Here is a 16,661-nt window from a genome sequence, read left to right as displayed (position 1 = left end):
CATTCTGAGTCCAGAGGCCATCACCTACTACTTTAATGCCATAAATAGGCAAGGTTTTCTACAGTACTACAGTATGAATTGCAGTCCTCTGCTTCACTTCAAACAACAAGGAAATACAAAGACCCTGCATTTTCTAGAATTCTAGATCTTTGTGTTTTCTACTGTAACAGAACCACTATAATTAAGGGCATGACTTATAATAGTTGGTTCAAGGTGGCTCTGCATAGTTCTAAATAGTGTTTAATCCTCTGGTTTGGAGGGAAGGGGATAGAGCTGTTGTAACTAAGCATATTTAGATATAATAATTTTGCCTACCTAATTTTGTCCCCAATTTAGAATGCCCAATTATACTCTCACAGAGCATTTCGCCACAACAGCTCAGTGGGCATACTCTGTTCCCACAACCAAGCCAATTGCATAGTCAAAGCAGGTAAAGCTGAGATCGGAAAATGCTAATCTTCTGACAGTCCCTAAAATGCGTTTGAACTCTGTCGGAGCCAGGGCATTTAGTTATAATGCCCCTCGTCTTTAGAATTTGCTCCTGATTAATATCAGGGATGCTAGCACAACTGAATCTTTTAAAGCCTGTTTGAAAATGTATTTATTTGGGTCTATTTATTTGTAGCTCGATTATATATTATACAGAGGCTTTTTTATATTTATTTTGTACAGCACCCTAGAATGTTTGCATGAATAGCGCTATGTAAGTTAATTTTATATTTTTTTATTTATTATTATTATTATTATTATTATTATTATTATTATTATTATTAAGAATTAAGGAACTAGCGTTTTTAATATTATAATACCTAATAATCCTATATAATTAATATATGAATATTATTACTAATATTATTATCTCCCAAAAAACATCGTATTATTATTATTATCCAAAAAACAACCCAGCATAAAAAAACTAATATCAACTTGTGGAAGAGTGGGGGTATTCACTGACACAGGAGACAGAAGTTGGTATTTGAAAAACACAGAACAGGGGCCCAGTTATATTTAATTTTTTTTTTTTTATTTATTTTAGCCCACAAAGGGCGCTGTTGTCTGTGGCCTGTATACTGGCAATGGTAGTCAGGACCACAGGGTTACCACTACAAGCATACACAGACGTACTCACAGGTGCTCAAAAATAATAATGAAAACCAAAGGCAAAATGAAAAGGGAAAACAAAACACAGCAATAAAACTACAAAATAAAATGCTGCTTACACAGTGCCCCCACTGCCGCTATGCAGGTCAGCTCAGGTCTCTGTTCTATGCTTGGCTATTCTCTAAACACTGGGGTGGCCAGAGTTCCCCTTATTTCTACACATATCCTCTCGGCTGTGTAATAATTTATTTTAATTCTTGTTTTATTTATTTAAGGCGGGCTGTCTTCCTCAACTGTGCTTGCCTTTCATCCTCTCTTCAACCGCTGGCGTTCCTGCCTGGTCTTTATTTACACCAGCGTCATGGGGTATCCTGTTAGGCCAACCCAATGCATAGCCAAGCGCAGTACCTATGGGCCAACCAATCCCCTCAAAGAGAGGGAAATCCAACACACCCTCTTCCCCACCTCTCCATGTCATCACCATGACTCACAGTCGGATGTTACAAAGCTGCTGCCCTCTTCCTGCAAAGCCACACATGCGCCAGACAGTCAGCACAGATCTCCCCTGTTACACAGCCCTAACCAGAAAACAATAATCTAATATAGTATATAAAAAGGGAAAGCCCTGAAAAAATCTACATAAAACTTGAAAATACAGTATACTTGTGACGCGATCATCTCATGAGGGTGCCTAGTTTAAATGCCTTGCAGTGTTATATGCAATGTCCTTTGAATTAAAATGACATTACAGTACAATATTTTACTGTCAGGACTACCACTGCATTTAAGCATCTGTGGCTTACTTATTTTCTGTTGCGATGCAAATCTCATAGTTTTTCACTAAGCAGAGATGAAAAGTTCCGCCATCCCCTTACCTCCCCCCTCATGGCACCGCATATATCACACAATAAAAAAAAACATACTTGCATAATGCAGTGGCGCACTCACTATATGATTACAAACTCGTTCAGTGTTCCCTGCAAAATTGCATGATCCACGCTGTGTACGTACCTAATCACACAAGATGTGATCAAATACAAATTCATAAACAGCTTCACTGGCTGTACACGTCATTGCACTTGATACAGTACCATATTACATGTAGTCAATTTGTCTCAACACTATTCTTATAAGCAGAACTTAGCATGGTTAGTATAGGAATGATTATTCCAGTGGTTTTGATCACTGCATGCGGTTGATTCATAATTGACAATGTTTTACGTTGTATACGTTTCTTTAAATACTTGAAAATGAAAACACATCTTACAATATACAAAACAAAACAGAAGGAGTATCAAAGCAATGTTCAAGAAAATTGTAAATTGTCACTAAATCTGGATTCCTCAAAATAGCCACCCTTTGCCTTAATAACAGCCTCACAAACATGAGGCATTCGGTTAACAAGTTTCAGCAGGAAATCACCAGACATGTCTTCCCAACTCTTCTGCAGCAATTCTCAGAGATGTAGGGCACTTGTGGGTAGCTTTGCTTTGACTCTTCTGTCCAGTTCGTCCCATACAAGTTCTATGGAATTGAGGTCTGGAGACTGGGCAGGCCAGGTCATTAGATTGAGTTGTCCTTCACTTTCCTTCTTCGCCAGATAGTTCTTGAACAACTTTGAGGTGTGCTTCGGGTCATTATCTTGCTGAAGAATGAAGGACTGCCCAACTAGCCGTAATCCTGATGGAATGGCATGCCACTGAAGTATGCTATGATAGCCATGCTGGTTGAGTTTGCTATGTACGTGGTAAAGATCACCAACTCTATCACCAGCAAAGCAACCCCAGACCATGACACTGCCTCCTCCATGCTTGACAGTGGGAACCACACATGCAGAACTCATGCACTCACCCTCTCTGCATCTTACAAATACTCTGTGGTTGGAACCAAATATTTCAAATTTTGACTGATCGGTCCATAAGATCGACTTCCACTCCTCAAACGTCCAGTTTCTATGTTTTTTGGCCCAGGCAAGTCTCTTCCTCCTATTTTGCACTCTAAACAATGATTTCTTTGTAGCAATTCTTCCAGTTAGGCCAGCTTCACGCAATCTCCTCTGAACAGTTGATGTTGTAACATCTGTACTTCTAGTAGCATTTAGCTGAGCTTGTATTTCAGGGTCAGTTAATCTCCGGTTTTGCAGACTTGTGACTGGAATGAACTTTTTCTCTGACTCTGAGGTCACCCTTGGCCTGCCTGACATTATTCGGTCCTCATGAGTGCCAGTTTCTTCAAATGGTTTTATGGTCTTGGCCACAGCAGTTACAGACACTTGCAAAGTTCTTGTGATTTGTCTTAAAGATTGACCTTCATTTCTTAAAGTAATTAGACTCTCTTATTTCTTTGCTTAACTGAGCATGTTTTGTCATTTTCTGCTCCCTTACATTCAGGAATGACAAACTTGTGCCTATGCTACCTATATTTACAGTAATCACGGACCCTCACCTGTTAACAATAATTGGTGACAAAAAGTTAATTAGGTAACATGCCAGTTAACTCAGAAAACATCTAAGAAAGACACTTTTATACTTAGGCCAGTGTTCTAACACTGTGTTATACACATTTCAGACTTTTAACTATCTCGGGCTTGAGACTGAAATCCCCTTGCTTTGGGTGACCATTTCATTGAAATTGACAAGATTTGCATTTTCATTGAAAAATCCAATTTTTGAAAGCAATTCACTTACGATTATCAACATATAGAAATGCACATATCATATAAAGAAATATTAAGTGTTTATAGACAGGTTTATCAGTTAAAAGCATAGATAATCATGAAAAACTTAGTTTCAAGCAGGTGTACTCAAACTTTTGACTGGTACTGTATATATATATAATATAATCTATATATATATATATATATATATATATATATATATATATATATATATATATATATACACACACAGTTGTAATCAAAGTTTACAATACCCCAATGTGTTTTTAATTTCTAGAAATATCTTGAAAACGAAGAATGTCTGCCTTGAAATTTCTGCCTGGGAGAGACCTTGCTGATGCAGTATAACTACCTTGTGTCTTGTTGTTGTGCTCAGTCTTGCCATGGTGTATGACTTTTGACAGTAAACTATCTTCAGCAACCTCACCTTGTTTGCTGAGTTTGGCTGTTCCTCACCCAGTTTTATTCCTCCTACACAGCTGTTTCTATTTCAGTTAATGATTGTGTTTCAACCTTCATATTGAATTGATGATCATTAGCACCTGTTTGGTATAATTGTTTAATCATACACCTGACTATATGCCTACAAAATCCTTGACTTTGTGCAAGTGTACCTAGAAGAATTGATGATGTTTTGAAGGCAAAGGGTGGTCACATCAAATATGGATTTGATGTAGATTTTTCTTCTGTTCACTCACTTTGCATTTTGTTAATTGATAAATTTAAACTATTAACATGTCTATTTTTGACAGCATTCTTACTTTACAGCATGTTTTCACACCTGCCTAAAACTTTTACACAGTACTGTATATATATATATATATATATATATATATATATATATGTGTGTGTGTGTGTGTGTGTGTGTGTGTGTGTGTGTGTGTGTGTGTGTGTGTGTTTTCACTCTTATGCATTATGAGCATCAACAACTTACTCAAAGCCTCCTTTAGTATTTTCTACTGTTATAACAATCTTGACTTGCATAAAGAAGGAAAAACATTGAGTGAAATAGCTTGCATCACTCGGTTTTCAAGGTGTGGTATTCGAAGCATAATCAACAAGTACAGAGAAACTGTAATTGACAGACCCAGGACTGGAAGACCCAAAAAGCTGTCTAACAAGGATGAACAATACTTCACGATAATATCCTTAAGTTACAGAAAAATGACATTGACAATGAATTGACAACAGAACTGGTAGAATCCACAGGTGCCATTGTCCATCAGATCAACAGTACGAAGGTCACTCTTGAAATCAGGACTTAAGGATGTGTTGCAGTAGGAATACCTTTGTTAAGAAAGGGGAACAGACTAAAAGGCTAAAATATGCACTGGAACACAGAAATTGAACTATAGAACAATAGTCAAAGGTTCTTTGAAGTGATGATGGATGGACAGTGACACCTGTGCCTTCTGCCAGTTCTGTTTTCACCTTGAAAATCAAGTGATACGAGCTACAGTGCTGAGAAAAAGTATTTGCCCCTTGTCTGATTTTCTGCATTTTTGCATGTTTTTGACACTGAATGTTATCAGATCTTCAACTAAAATCTAATATTACATAAAAGTGACCCTGAGTGAACAGATAACAAAAAAAAAATGATGCTTATTTCATTTATTTATTAAAGAAAGTTATGCAACACTCAATCCTGTGTGAAAAGGTAATCACTCCTTTACACTCAATAGTGGTTACGTCACCTTTAGCAGCAATAACTGCAACCAAACGCTTCCTGTAGTTATTGATCAGTCTCGCACATCGCTGTGGAGGAATTTTGGCCATGCAGAACTGCTTCAACTTTAGAGTTTATGTGGCAATGAACCAGCTGCACTTCAGCTTCAGTTCACGGACGGATGGCCTTACATTCTCCTGTAGAATTCTCTGATACAGAGTAGAATTCATGGTTCCTTCAATGATGGCAAGTCGTCCAGGTCCTGATGCAGCAAAGCATCCCAGTATATGACACTACCACAACCTTGCTTGAGGTTCTTACTGTGGAATGCAGTGTTTAGTTTTCGCCAGACATAACAGAGCCCATGTTGGCCAAAAAGTTCCACTTTTGACTCATCTGTCCATAGACTATTGTTCCAGAACTCTTGGGGATCATCCAGGTGCTTTTTGGCAAACTTGAGACGAGAATTCATGTTCTTCTTAGTGAGCAGTGGTTTCTGCCTTGCTGCTCTGCCATGAATCCCATTTTTGCCCAGTGTGTTTCTGATGGTGGAGTCACTGACCTGACCTTAGCCAAGACGAGAGAGGCCTGCAGATCCCTGGATGTTGTTCTAGGGTTCTTTTTGACTTACTCCTTGCTCTTGGAGAGATTTTGGCAGGACGGCCACTCCTGGGAAGATTCACTACTATCCCAAACTTTCTCCAATTGGACAATATGGCTTTGACTGTGGTTTGGTGGAGCCCCAGAACCTTAGAAATGGCTTTGTAATCCTTTCCAGATGGGGAGGCATCAACAGCTTTTTTCCGGAGGTCTTCAGGAATTTCTTTTGATCATGCTTCTAGAACCTGTGTGCTGACAACTACACTCTGATGGTAAGGGCCAAAGTTAGTCAGCTTTATATTGGACAGGGCTGGCCCAAATCAGGCCTGATTGTTAACCAAAGTATTCAAAGAGCTGACCCTAATTACCCCTTTAATTGGGTTGAGTTAACTAGGGGGGCAATAACTTTTTCACACTTGAAGATTGCATGTTTGATTACCTTGCACACCAAACAAATGAAAGAAGCACCAAACTTTGGTGTCATTTTTTCTCTCAGACTCCCTCTATATACTACTATAACCCTCAAAAAGATCTGACCAAATTCGGTGTGAAAAATGTGCAAAAATACAGAAAATCAGACAGGGGGCAAATACTTTTTCACGGCACCGTATTTCAAATAGGAAATTCTGGCCTCTGATTGGCTAAAACCTAATGATATAAGGAAAATAGATCATTGTCAGTCCCGCCCCTTTTCAAAGGAACATACTCCACATCCACTCCTAAACAACAACATAAAAATGGCTGAATGAAAAAACTGCTGAATGGCAATTCTGTGACCTAACAGAAAATGAATTTAAAACATATTACAAATTAAAGAAAAAAACTTGCGGTATGAACTTCAAAAATATTTTTTGTTATTTATTTATGTTATTTAGTTATTTACTTATGCTTAGTGTTCCATGTTTTTGTTTTTATCTTTTAAATTTTACATGTTATATTTTACATGGGATAAAATAGGGATAAAATGGTAAAAAACTGTTTTTAATTTAAACATCAGTAAAAATTGTGAAGAAACATTTTCCGTATACATGTGGCGTATGATGCATAGCAGTTCTGGTTTCTGATTAATAATGTCCCTGGCATGTATGATAAAGCAGAATCTATGCAAGTCGAAGCCACATTATCCCAAGGTAACTGGTACTTTGCAAACGTTTGGGCAATCGCTGTGCTGATGGAAACAGTATCTACAGAAGGTATGAACATGGCATCAGCACAAAACAAGCCAGGTTTATTCTCCTTGAAATCATAAAAAGAAAAAGAAATTGACAGAACTGGGTGGTGCAAGCCATCGGGAGATGGGTCAAAAAATCACACTTCAGGTTAAATCTTGCATGAAGCTTTGCACTGTTGCAGTAAGATGTTTTATTTAACTTTTTACTGCGGTCAAAAGCTAAAGGAAATGGAAATGAGTATTGCTAGCTAATGTTTTTGAAATTCCTATTCCCACACTACACTTGCAGGTAGGGGTTTAACTATTGTACAGCAGCTGTTAGGGGTTTAAAAACTATATTGGATACATATAATTAATTGATCATGTGGTTCAATCCGCTTCTCTCTTTTTCGATAAAATGTAATTTACATTTATCTATTGTGCAATTCTCCTGAGAAATACATACGATACTGGTGCACTTGCTGAAGTAATTTATTTTTTGCTTTGTTTTGTTTTTAAAGCTGTGTTTGTTCTTTTTCTGAATCAGTTATTTATGGTAATTAGTAGAACAATAAATAAACATCAACAAGTTTGGTTGTATGTATTCCAGGGTAGTCCAAATTTAAGCTTTTGACTAAATCCTAGATAATCTAAATAGTATTTAAAAATGCTGAATTCTAGAAAATAATAAGACAAACAGTAAAGTGAAGTAAAGGCATACTGTAGTTAACTACTTCAGTACTGACAAACATTGTGATGGAATTTCTGTATTGATAGAAAAATCTCATCCATCAGAAGAATGATGTAAAATCCATCCTTTCAGTGTACAGTAATTAAAAGGCACACTCCATCACTGACTTTTCTCATTTGGGTGGATCACAGAGGGACAATTCACAGAGTAACAGGTGTATACTGCACATGGCACCCTCATGGGCTGACTGGTTGTCTTCTCAGTAATCATTTTAACAAATTGAATTAATGTTATTGTAACTGAACTACCCTAAGTCTGCATGTTAACACCAGTTGAAGCCCTCTTTAACGTGACAAGTCACACTTTTTGATAACACCATTGATTTATCTGCAGGATCTCCAATTATAGTAAGAGATACTAATCTTCTGACAAGTTACCAATAACACTGGATGGAGGGCTTTATACGTTAACGTTTGAAAATGTAGTTTTATTCCTATAGATGTATAGCCACATAATTACAAGACTTATAAATTAGTCTTATTAAAATCACAGCCCATCAGAAATGTACTGTCCAAGCACTGATGGCATTCATTTTGGTGTGGTGTGGTGTGGCAAAATTAGACATAATGGTTTAGCTCTTCCTTTACACAACATAATCAGTAGTTTATACTTTATTCTGGAATCTAAATGCTCTATCAAAAAACACCTGTACGCCGGTCTCCCCACAATCTTTGTATATAAGAACATAAGAACATAAGAAAGTTTACAAACGAGAGGAGGCCATTCGGCCCATCTTGCTCGTTTGGTTGTTAGTAGCTTATTGATCCCAAAATCTCATTAAGCAGCTTCTTGAAGGATCCCAGGGTGTCAGCTTCAACAACATTACTGGGGAGTTGATTCCAGACCCTCACAATTCTCTGTGTAAAAAAGTGTCTCCTATTTTCTGTTCTGAATGCCCCTTTTTCTAAACTCCATTTGTGACCCCTGGTCCTTGTTTCTTTTATTCAGGCTGAAAAAGTCCCTTGAGAATTAATCTTTTGCGCGGGACTTTGTCAAAAGCTTTCTGGAAATCTAAATAAACCATGTCATATGCTTTGCAATTATCCATTATCGATTTTGCATCCTCAAAAAGTTCAAGCAAGTTAGTTAGACATGATCTCCCTTTCCTAAAACCATGTTGACTGTCTCCCAGTACCCTGTTACCATATAGGTAATTTTCCATTTTGGATCTTATTATAGTTTCCATAAGTTTGCATATAATAGAAGTCAGGCTTACTGGTCTGTAGTTACCTGGTTCAGTTTTGTTTCCCTTTTTGTGGATCGGTATTACGTTTGCAATTTTCCAGTCTGTCGGTACCACCCCTGTGTCAAGAGACTGCTGCATGATCTTGGTTAGCGGTTTGTAAATTACTTCTTTCATTTCTTTGAGTACTACTGGGAGGATCTCATCCGGCCCAGGGGATTTGTTTATTTTAAGAGCTCCTAGTCCCTTTAACACTTCTGCCTCAGTTATGCTAAAGTTATTTAAAACTGGATAGGAACTGGATGACATGTGGGGCATGTTGTCAGTATCTTCCTTTGTAAAAACTTGTGAAAAGTAATCATTTAACATATTTGCTATTTTTTTTTCTTCCTCTACGATTTTGCCATTTGTATCTCTTAAACATTTAATCTCCTCTTTGAATGTTCTCTTGCTGTTGTAATATTGGAAAAACATTTTGGAATTGGTTTTAGCTCCCTTAGCAATGTTCATTTCTATTTCTCTCTTGGCCTTTCTAACTTCCTTTTTGACTTGCGTTTGCAGTTCCGTGTACTCTTTCTGCGTACTTTCTTTTTGGTCCTTTTTTAATGCTCTGTAAAGTGCCTTTTTTCGCTGAATATTTTTTTTAATTGATCTATTAAACCATTTTGGCAATTTAGTTTTACATTTAGATTTGTCTACTTTAGGGATGTAATTGTTTTGCGCCTCTAGTACTACATTTTTGAAGAACAACCATCCTTCTTCTGTGGGTGTTTTCTCTATTTTACTCCAATCTACTTCTGTTAGTCTCTGTTTCATACCTTCATAGTTTGCTTTTCTAAAATTGTAAACCTTAACTTTAGTCTTTACTTTTGGGGATTTAAAAAACTCTTCAAATGAGACCATGTTATGGTCTGAGTTTGCCAGTGGTTCTCTGACCTCTGTTTTAGTTATTCTATCTTCGTTATTTGAAAAGACTAAATCAAGGCATGCCTCCCCTCTAGTGGGTGCCTTCACAAATTGTGTTAGGAAGCAGTCATTTGTCATTTCCACCATTTCTATTTCATCCTTCGCGCTACCCATCGGGTTTTCCCATTTTATTTGGGGGAAGTTGAAATCCCCCATTAGTATGGCTTCTCCTTTGCTACACACATTTCTAATGTCATTGTATAACAGATTATTGTGCTCACCGTCTGAATCTGGCGGTCTATAGCATGCTCCTATTATTATGCCTTTTGAATTTTTGTCCGTTATTCTGACCCATATTGATTCGGTTTTATTTTCTTTGTCCAGGTTTAACACCTGGGCTTCAAGACTGTTTCTTATGTATAGCGCTACCCCTCCTCCTCTTCTGTCCTGCCTGTCTTTCCTATACAGTGTATACCCACAAATATTATATTCGTCCCCATCACTCTCAGATAACCACGTTTCTGTAACACCTATCACATCATAGTTACCTGTTAGTGCAGTAGCTTCAATGCCTTAGTCTACCTGTGTGACAATTACCTTCATGACCTAGTTAGTTCGTGATATGGGGAAAGATGGGCTGACTGACAGGTCATTTTAGTACATTGCTCCCTGCTTTGTACAAACAAACAATTTTTTCATAAAATGTAAATCATGCACAAACCAAAAAACATGTATTTTTTTTTTATACATAATAAACACTGTATTGTTTGTTGCTGACCTATACAAATATTGAGTGATGATGAGTCATGACCCGATTTTTACACCTTTATTCCATTTAAAAGTAGACAGGGACAGTAACAGAAGTTATGCGTGACCATTAGATGATGTTTTTAAATGACTTTTTAGCACTTTTGGTTGTGTAATGTCAGGGGCAAGTCATGTGACTCCAGCAAATAGCTCTGAGATTTTATTAATTGGTACATTCATCTGAGGCATGCCAGTTTGATACTTTGATAAATGAACTGGAATACACTCCCCATTTGAAGTTCAGTTGCTACCCGGAATTAATGTATTGCAATGTGCTGTTGTGTGGTGCAATTAGATTTTTTTTTTTTTTTCTAGTTACTTACGATGGTTGTGTTTGCTATGCAGGACAGTCGTGTTGTGCATTGTACCAGAATTGTGCCTGGAGCTTGATGAACTTAATGTACCTTTCTTTCAGTTTTATTGTCATATGGGCAGTCAGAATGAGAGAAAAGTTGTGGCTGGAAAACTCTGGAACACTTCAACTTCTTCAACACCAGTGCCCTTGTATCAAACACACTGGAGCAAGTAGTCGATGAATGGAATGCTGTTTCCTCTGTCTTGGCAAGGGCACCCTGCCAACAGTGCAGTAAAAAAAAAAAAACTATATTATTGTTACAAAGTACTTCATGATATGATTTTCAATTCAGAACAACACAGACTGGAAAACCGGTGACCACAGGCTATGAAAATATAGAAGATGACGCAGACGACACAAAAGTAGGAGGAGTGGCAAACACTGTTGCTGCAGCAAAGGTCATTCAAAATGATCTAGACAAGATTCAGAACTGGGCAGACACATGGCAAATGACATTTAATAGAGAAAAGTGTAAGGTACTGCACGCAGGAAATAAAAATGTACATTATAAATATCATATGGGAGATACTGAAATTGGAGAAAGAATATATGAAAAAAACCTAGGAGTTTTTGTTGACTCAGAAATGTCTTCATCTAGACAATGTGGGGGAGCTATAAAAAAGGCTAACAAGATGCTCGGATACATTGTGAAAAGTGTTGAATTTAAATCAAGGGAAGTAATGTTAAAACTGTACAATGCACTAGTAAGACCTCATCTTGAATATTGTGTGCAGTTCTGGTCACCACGCTATAAAATTGTGTTCAGTTCTGGTCACCTCGCTCTATAAAGAGTGCAAAGAAGAGCGACCAGAATTATTCCAGGCTTAAAAGGCATGTCATATGCAGACAGGCTAAAAGAATTGAATCTGTTCAGTCTTGAACAAAGAAGACTACGTGGCGACCTAATTCAAGCATTCAAAATTCTAAAAGGTATCGACAATGTCAACCCAAGGGACTTTTTCGACCTGAAAAAAGGGGTCACAAATGGAGATTAGGCAAAGGGGCATTCAGAACAAAAAACAGGAGGCACTTTTTTACACAGAGAATCGTGAGGGTCTGGAATCAACTCCCCAGTAATGTTGTTGAAGCTGACACCCTGGGATCCTTCAAGAAGCTGCTTGATGAGATTCTGGGATCAATAAGCTACTAACAACCAAATGAGCAAGATGGGCCGAATGGCCTTCTCTCGTTTGTAAACTTTCTTATGTTCTTATGTTCTTATGATAAATTCAAAAGATGAGCTACTGGTGTTTAATCACTTATGTCAACCTCATCTTCTTGCACTCTGGAGACTAATAATACTCAGTAGTTCTGAAGCTTGCCGAATAACATTTATAATAATTGGTATAACAATGAGTATACATTAAATGATTAACAAGCATGGTATTTTTTTTTTTCTCTAATCTTCTCCAGATTTCAGCATTTGCTGAACCTAGAAAATTCAAACATAATAAATAAAAAAAAAAATGTTAATTCTAAAAGACAGTAAAACAAACAGTAAAATGAAGTGAGGCATACTGCTGTTAACCATTTCAGTCTTGACAGACATTTTGATGGAATATCTGCTATTGCTGTGTTGACAGAAAAATGATGAAAACATATACCTTGAATGTAATACTCCGCTATGGCAAAATGTTTTGCATCCCCCTATAAATGAACTAATCTTGCATCATAAAGTCAAATGAACCCTGTTGAATTATGATCTTTCCAAGCAAAGAACCCCTAAATAAGCAAATAACGTTTTAACATTGCAAAGACTTACCTACAAAATAAAAATAATTAAATAAAAAGCAAAAAGAAAAACACGTACACACCAAAGTACAGCTTGAAATTAGGGACTAGATTCAAAATTTTGATCAGTTAATTTATGGGTATTAGTTGACTCATCCGTGCACATTTTTAATAAAGGTAACAATCTTAGAGCAGCTGTCCTGCATGTAATACTAAAAAAAGCAATAGAATCTAGAAAACAAAAGCCCATTGGGAATATGGTATTTTCAAAAGCATTTGTATTATTATCTTAATAAATGTCTCTCTTTGTATTTGTGCCGAACAGTTGAGGTGTACCTATGCTGGCCCTGTGGGCACAAAGTGAATAAACCAAACTAAACCTTTTTTTGACATTTATATTGTATTCAAAGAAAAAAACAAAACCAATAATACTAATAAAAACACACACAACTTACATATGTTATAGAATCTATCAAATGCACAGATTCCAATACATTGTTATATTAACTCTACTGTACAGGGATCAGGGCCACAATGTACTGGTAAATGAAAGCCTATACATAATTCATTTACACTAATGCTTTCTCTGGATTAATATTGAAAAAAAATATTCACAGGTGCCATTTAGAGTGTTCTGTTTATTATTGATGTTTGCTTTTTTTCTGCATTCAGTAACTCCATCCACAATAATTCAGAGTGTTTTTATTTCAAATGAGAAGCACTGAACTTGTGTTTTTGTGGTAGGGTAATTTAGTTTGGCATAATTATTTACATACCATGGTTTCCTTGTCCAGTTCCTCAAAATAATTCCAAAAGTGGCTTTGCCTCAACCCTTTGTTTAGAGATGCAATTTTATAAAAAATCTATAATAAATGTCAGAAAAATGCTTTTTCTTACCCGTGTGGACTGTATACCATACTACGCCCACTACAGCATGAACACAGAGTGCACCACTGAAGCACCAGATCGACTGAGAATAAAACTCGTCCTAGTGTCAATCTTTCTGTTGCACCAATTAGAAAAACTACTTGGAGGTACCTGCCAAACCCCTTCCTTTTTGTAATCACTGCCTGTGGCACCACAGCAGTCAGATATGCAACAGACTGCTATATATGATGATAAATGACTAATATGCGTTTGGTGAAATTTGTCATGTGACCGATTATACGTCTAGCATATTATTAAACATTTACCACTTCTTTAAAGTTTATACATTTAAACGTTTAAAATTCCCACCCTAGTCTGACTCCTTATTTATCAGCAACGACCCATGTATGTAATCATCCTATTACAGTAAAGCTGCATGCTGTTCTAACAGTATGAATAAGGGTAAACTCCTGTTTCCAGGAGGATGTATTAGTTAGACTTCCTGTCTTTTTAACTGAAACCCAAAAAGGGATTTTACAATTTTTTAATGATGGTAAATTATTATATGTAGAGCTCTAATTAAACCTTAAGCCTCTGCCGTTGACATTTTATATCATCTGAAATATTAATAGTTTAATGAACTAAAATTTGCGATACAAACCCACAAAACTAGGGAAATTGGGATTACATTTCTGCACTACAACAATCTTAACGAGACATTGCAGTGCAGGCTAAGATAGTGTGCAGGCTCCCCTGGTACCCACATGTGTAATAGTTGGCTTTAAATCAGTGATTTATGTATGTCCACAACACATGTAAAAAAAAAAAAAAAATAAAATAAAAAAAATTATTTCACATTCTTCTATGTCTTTAAAAACAAATGGGGTCACAAATGAAGATTAGATAAATGGGGCATTCAGAACAGAAAATAGGAAGCACTTTTTACACAGAGAATTGTGAGGGTCTGGGACCAACTCCCCAGTAATGTTATTGAAGCTGACACCCTGGGATCCTTCAAGAAGCTGCTTGATGAGATTCTGGGATCAATAAGCTACTAACAACCAAACGAGGAAGATGGGCCGAATGGCCTCCCCTCGTTTGTAAACTTTCTTATGTTCTTATGTTCTTAAGAGAAAGGATGCGTAATTACTGTATTCAGCATGTAAGTCTATTTGTTATTCTGATTTTCATTTATTTCCTGTGTTCTTTTAAATAGCCAGTTTAAATGTTGATCAATGTGAAATTGTTCAATTGAATTTGGGCATGTCTTCATTATACTGATACATCAAATTGCCAAACCCTATTATAGTGAACAACTTGATATAATGAACATTTCTACAGGTCCCATGAGGGGTCATCGCTGTGATACACCTGTACTGCAATTGCCTTTGCAATACAAGAAGTGTTTTCTCTCGACTCCATCAGGGAAGCAGAGTGCTCCACTTGCTGTTTCCTAAGATCACCATGCCAGGCGTTACTGATTGGCTAATCAGACTCACTATAGAGAAAGCACAATCATTCAATTAGGCTACATCCAGACACACCTGGTATAGAAAACTGCAAGTGGAGCATTCTGATATACAGTGCAGGAAAAACACTGATAAGCCATATTTTTTAATAATGCACTTCTTTCTTGTCATGAGGCTTTACATACACATGTTTAGGGGTCTTGATGAAGAGAACTCAAAACCCTGCCATCTTGCTGTTCTGAATCTGCAACCATACAAAGTACATTAACAGTACTGTGCTGACACATATTTTGCTTTATTGATCATATTTGCACACTCCACAATAGTGGAGGCAGACTATTTCACATGTGGGTACCTGGGAACACTTTTCTTATCTATGCAGCAATGCCCAGGTAGTTAAGATTGCTGTATTGTAAAAATGTAACCTCAATTTCCCTAGTTTTGTGTTTTTTTGTTGCAAACTTAATGTTATCTCAAAACAGTTTTTTTTTTTTTGCAAAGAATTTCCATTGTTGTTGAAATGGTAGTTCATCCTGTGGGTTTAATCTAACTACTATGTAAACCTTGGAAACCCCGTGGCAGAGTAGGGGAAGGAAAGGTATAGTCCTTGAGGTTCAGGATTACATTACTCAGAATACCACAGGAGTGAATTAGGGTGAACAATTAGGTAACACAATTAGGGTGTTTGTAATTCAATTACAAACACCTTCTGGTAGTTAAGCAGGCAGATGTGCATGTATAGCAGGCTTAAATGTTTGTGGCCTGTCTGTGTTAAGGCTAATCAAGGCCTGAAAAGAGACCTAAACAGAGACCCAAGGAGATTACTTGTGCGAGTACCAGTGTGATTAAAACCATTCTGTGTTACTGTGTTAACAAATGAATATTGCTTGTAACCGGTAAGCAGCTGATCCGTCCGGCTGTCAGCTAGGGATGAAATCAAGTTTAGTCAGCACTCCAAATTGGAGTTAGGATTTTGTTTATTTATTTTGTATTTACTTTGGAGAAATAAATATACAGGAACCACCCTGTTTTCTTGAACTTTGTTGTGTGACAAATTCCTTTTCCTGCACTAGAAGATGGTGTTGTGTTTAAGGTGTCAAACAATGTGATAAGTCACAACAATGACAAGTTATAGCATAACCCATAATGAAGACACTGTTCTCCTTCATTATGTGGCTTTCTGTTTTAACTGCACTGCCTTATCAACATGCACTGCATATTTTGCTCTGTGCTTCTACTGATACTGCTTGTTGAGATACACATTACGCTTTGTGTTTTACATTTTGCTACATAAATTCTTATCTAATTGTGATGAAACTTGGTTAGGACATTCTTTAGCACAAATTATTGATAATTATTGGGGATATAAAGAAGTGCCTGTCCACTTGTCTTTATGTC

General features: G+C 36.9%; 1 protein-coding gene across 1 annotated transcript in view; it reads right to left on the bottom strand.

The window, feature by feature from the left end:
- LOC121298802 (glutamate receptor ionotropic, delta-2) overlaps positions 1–16,661 on the bottom strand; it is a 611,129-nt gene that overhangs the window by 442,448 nt on the left and 152,020 nt on the right. The window lies entirely within an intron of this gene.

The sequence above is a fragment of the Polyodon spathula genome, chromosome 2 (assembly GCF_017654505.1).
Source record: "Polyodon spathula isolate WHYD16114869_AA chromosome 2, ASM1765450v1, whole genome shotgun sequence".
NCBI lineage: Eukaryota > Metazoa > Chordata > Actinopteri > Acipenseriformes > Polyodontidae > Polyodon > Polyodon spathula.
The sequence above is the reverse complement of the archived record's forward strand: the minus strand, read 5'-3'. Positions and strand labels throughout refer to the sequence as shown.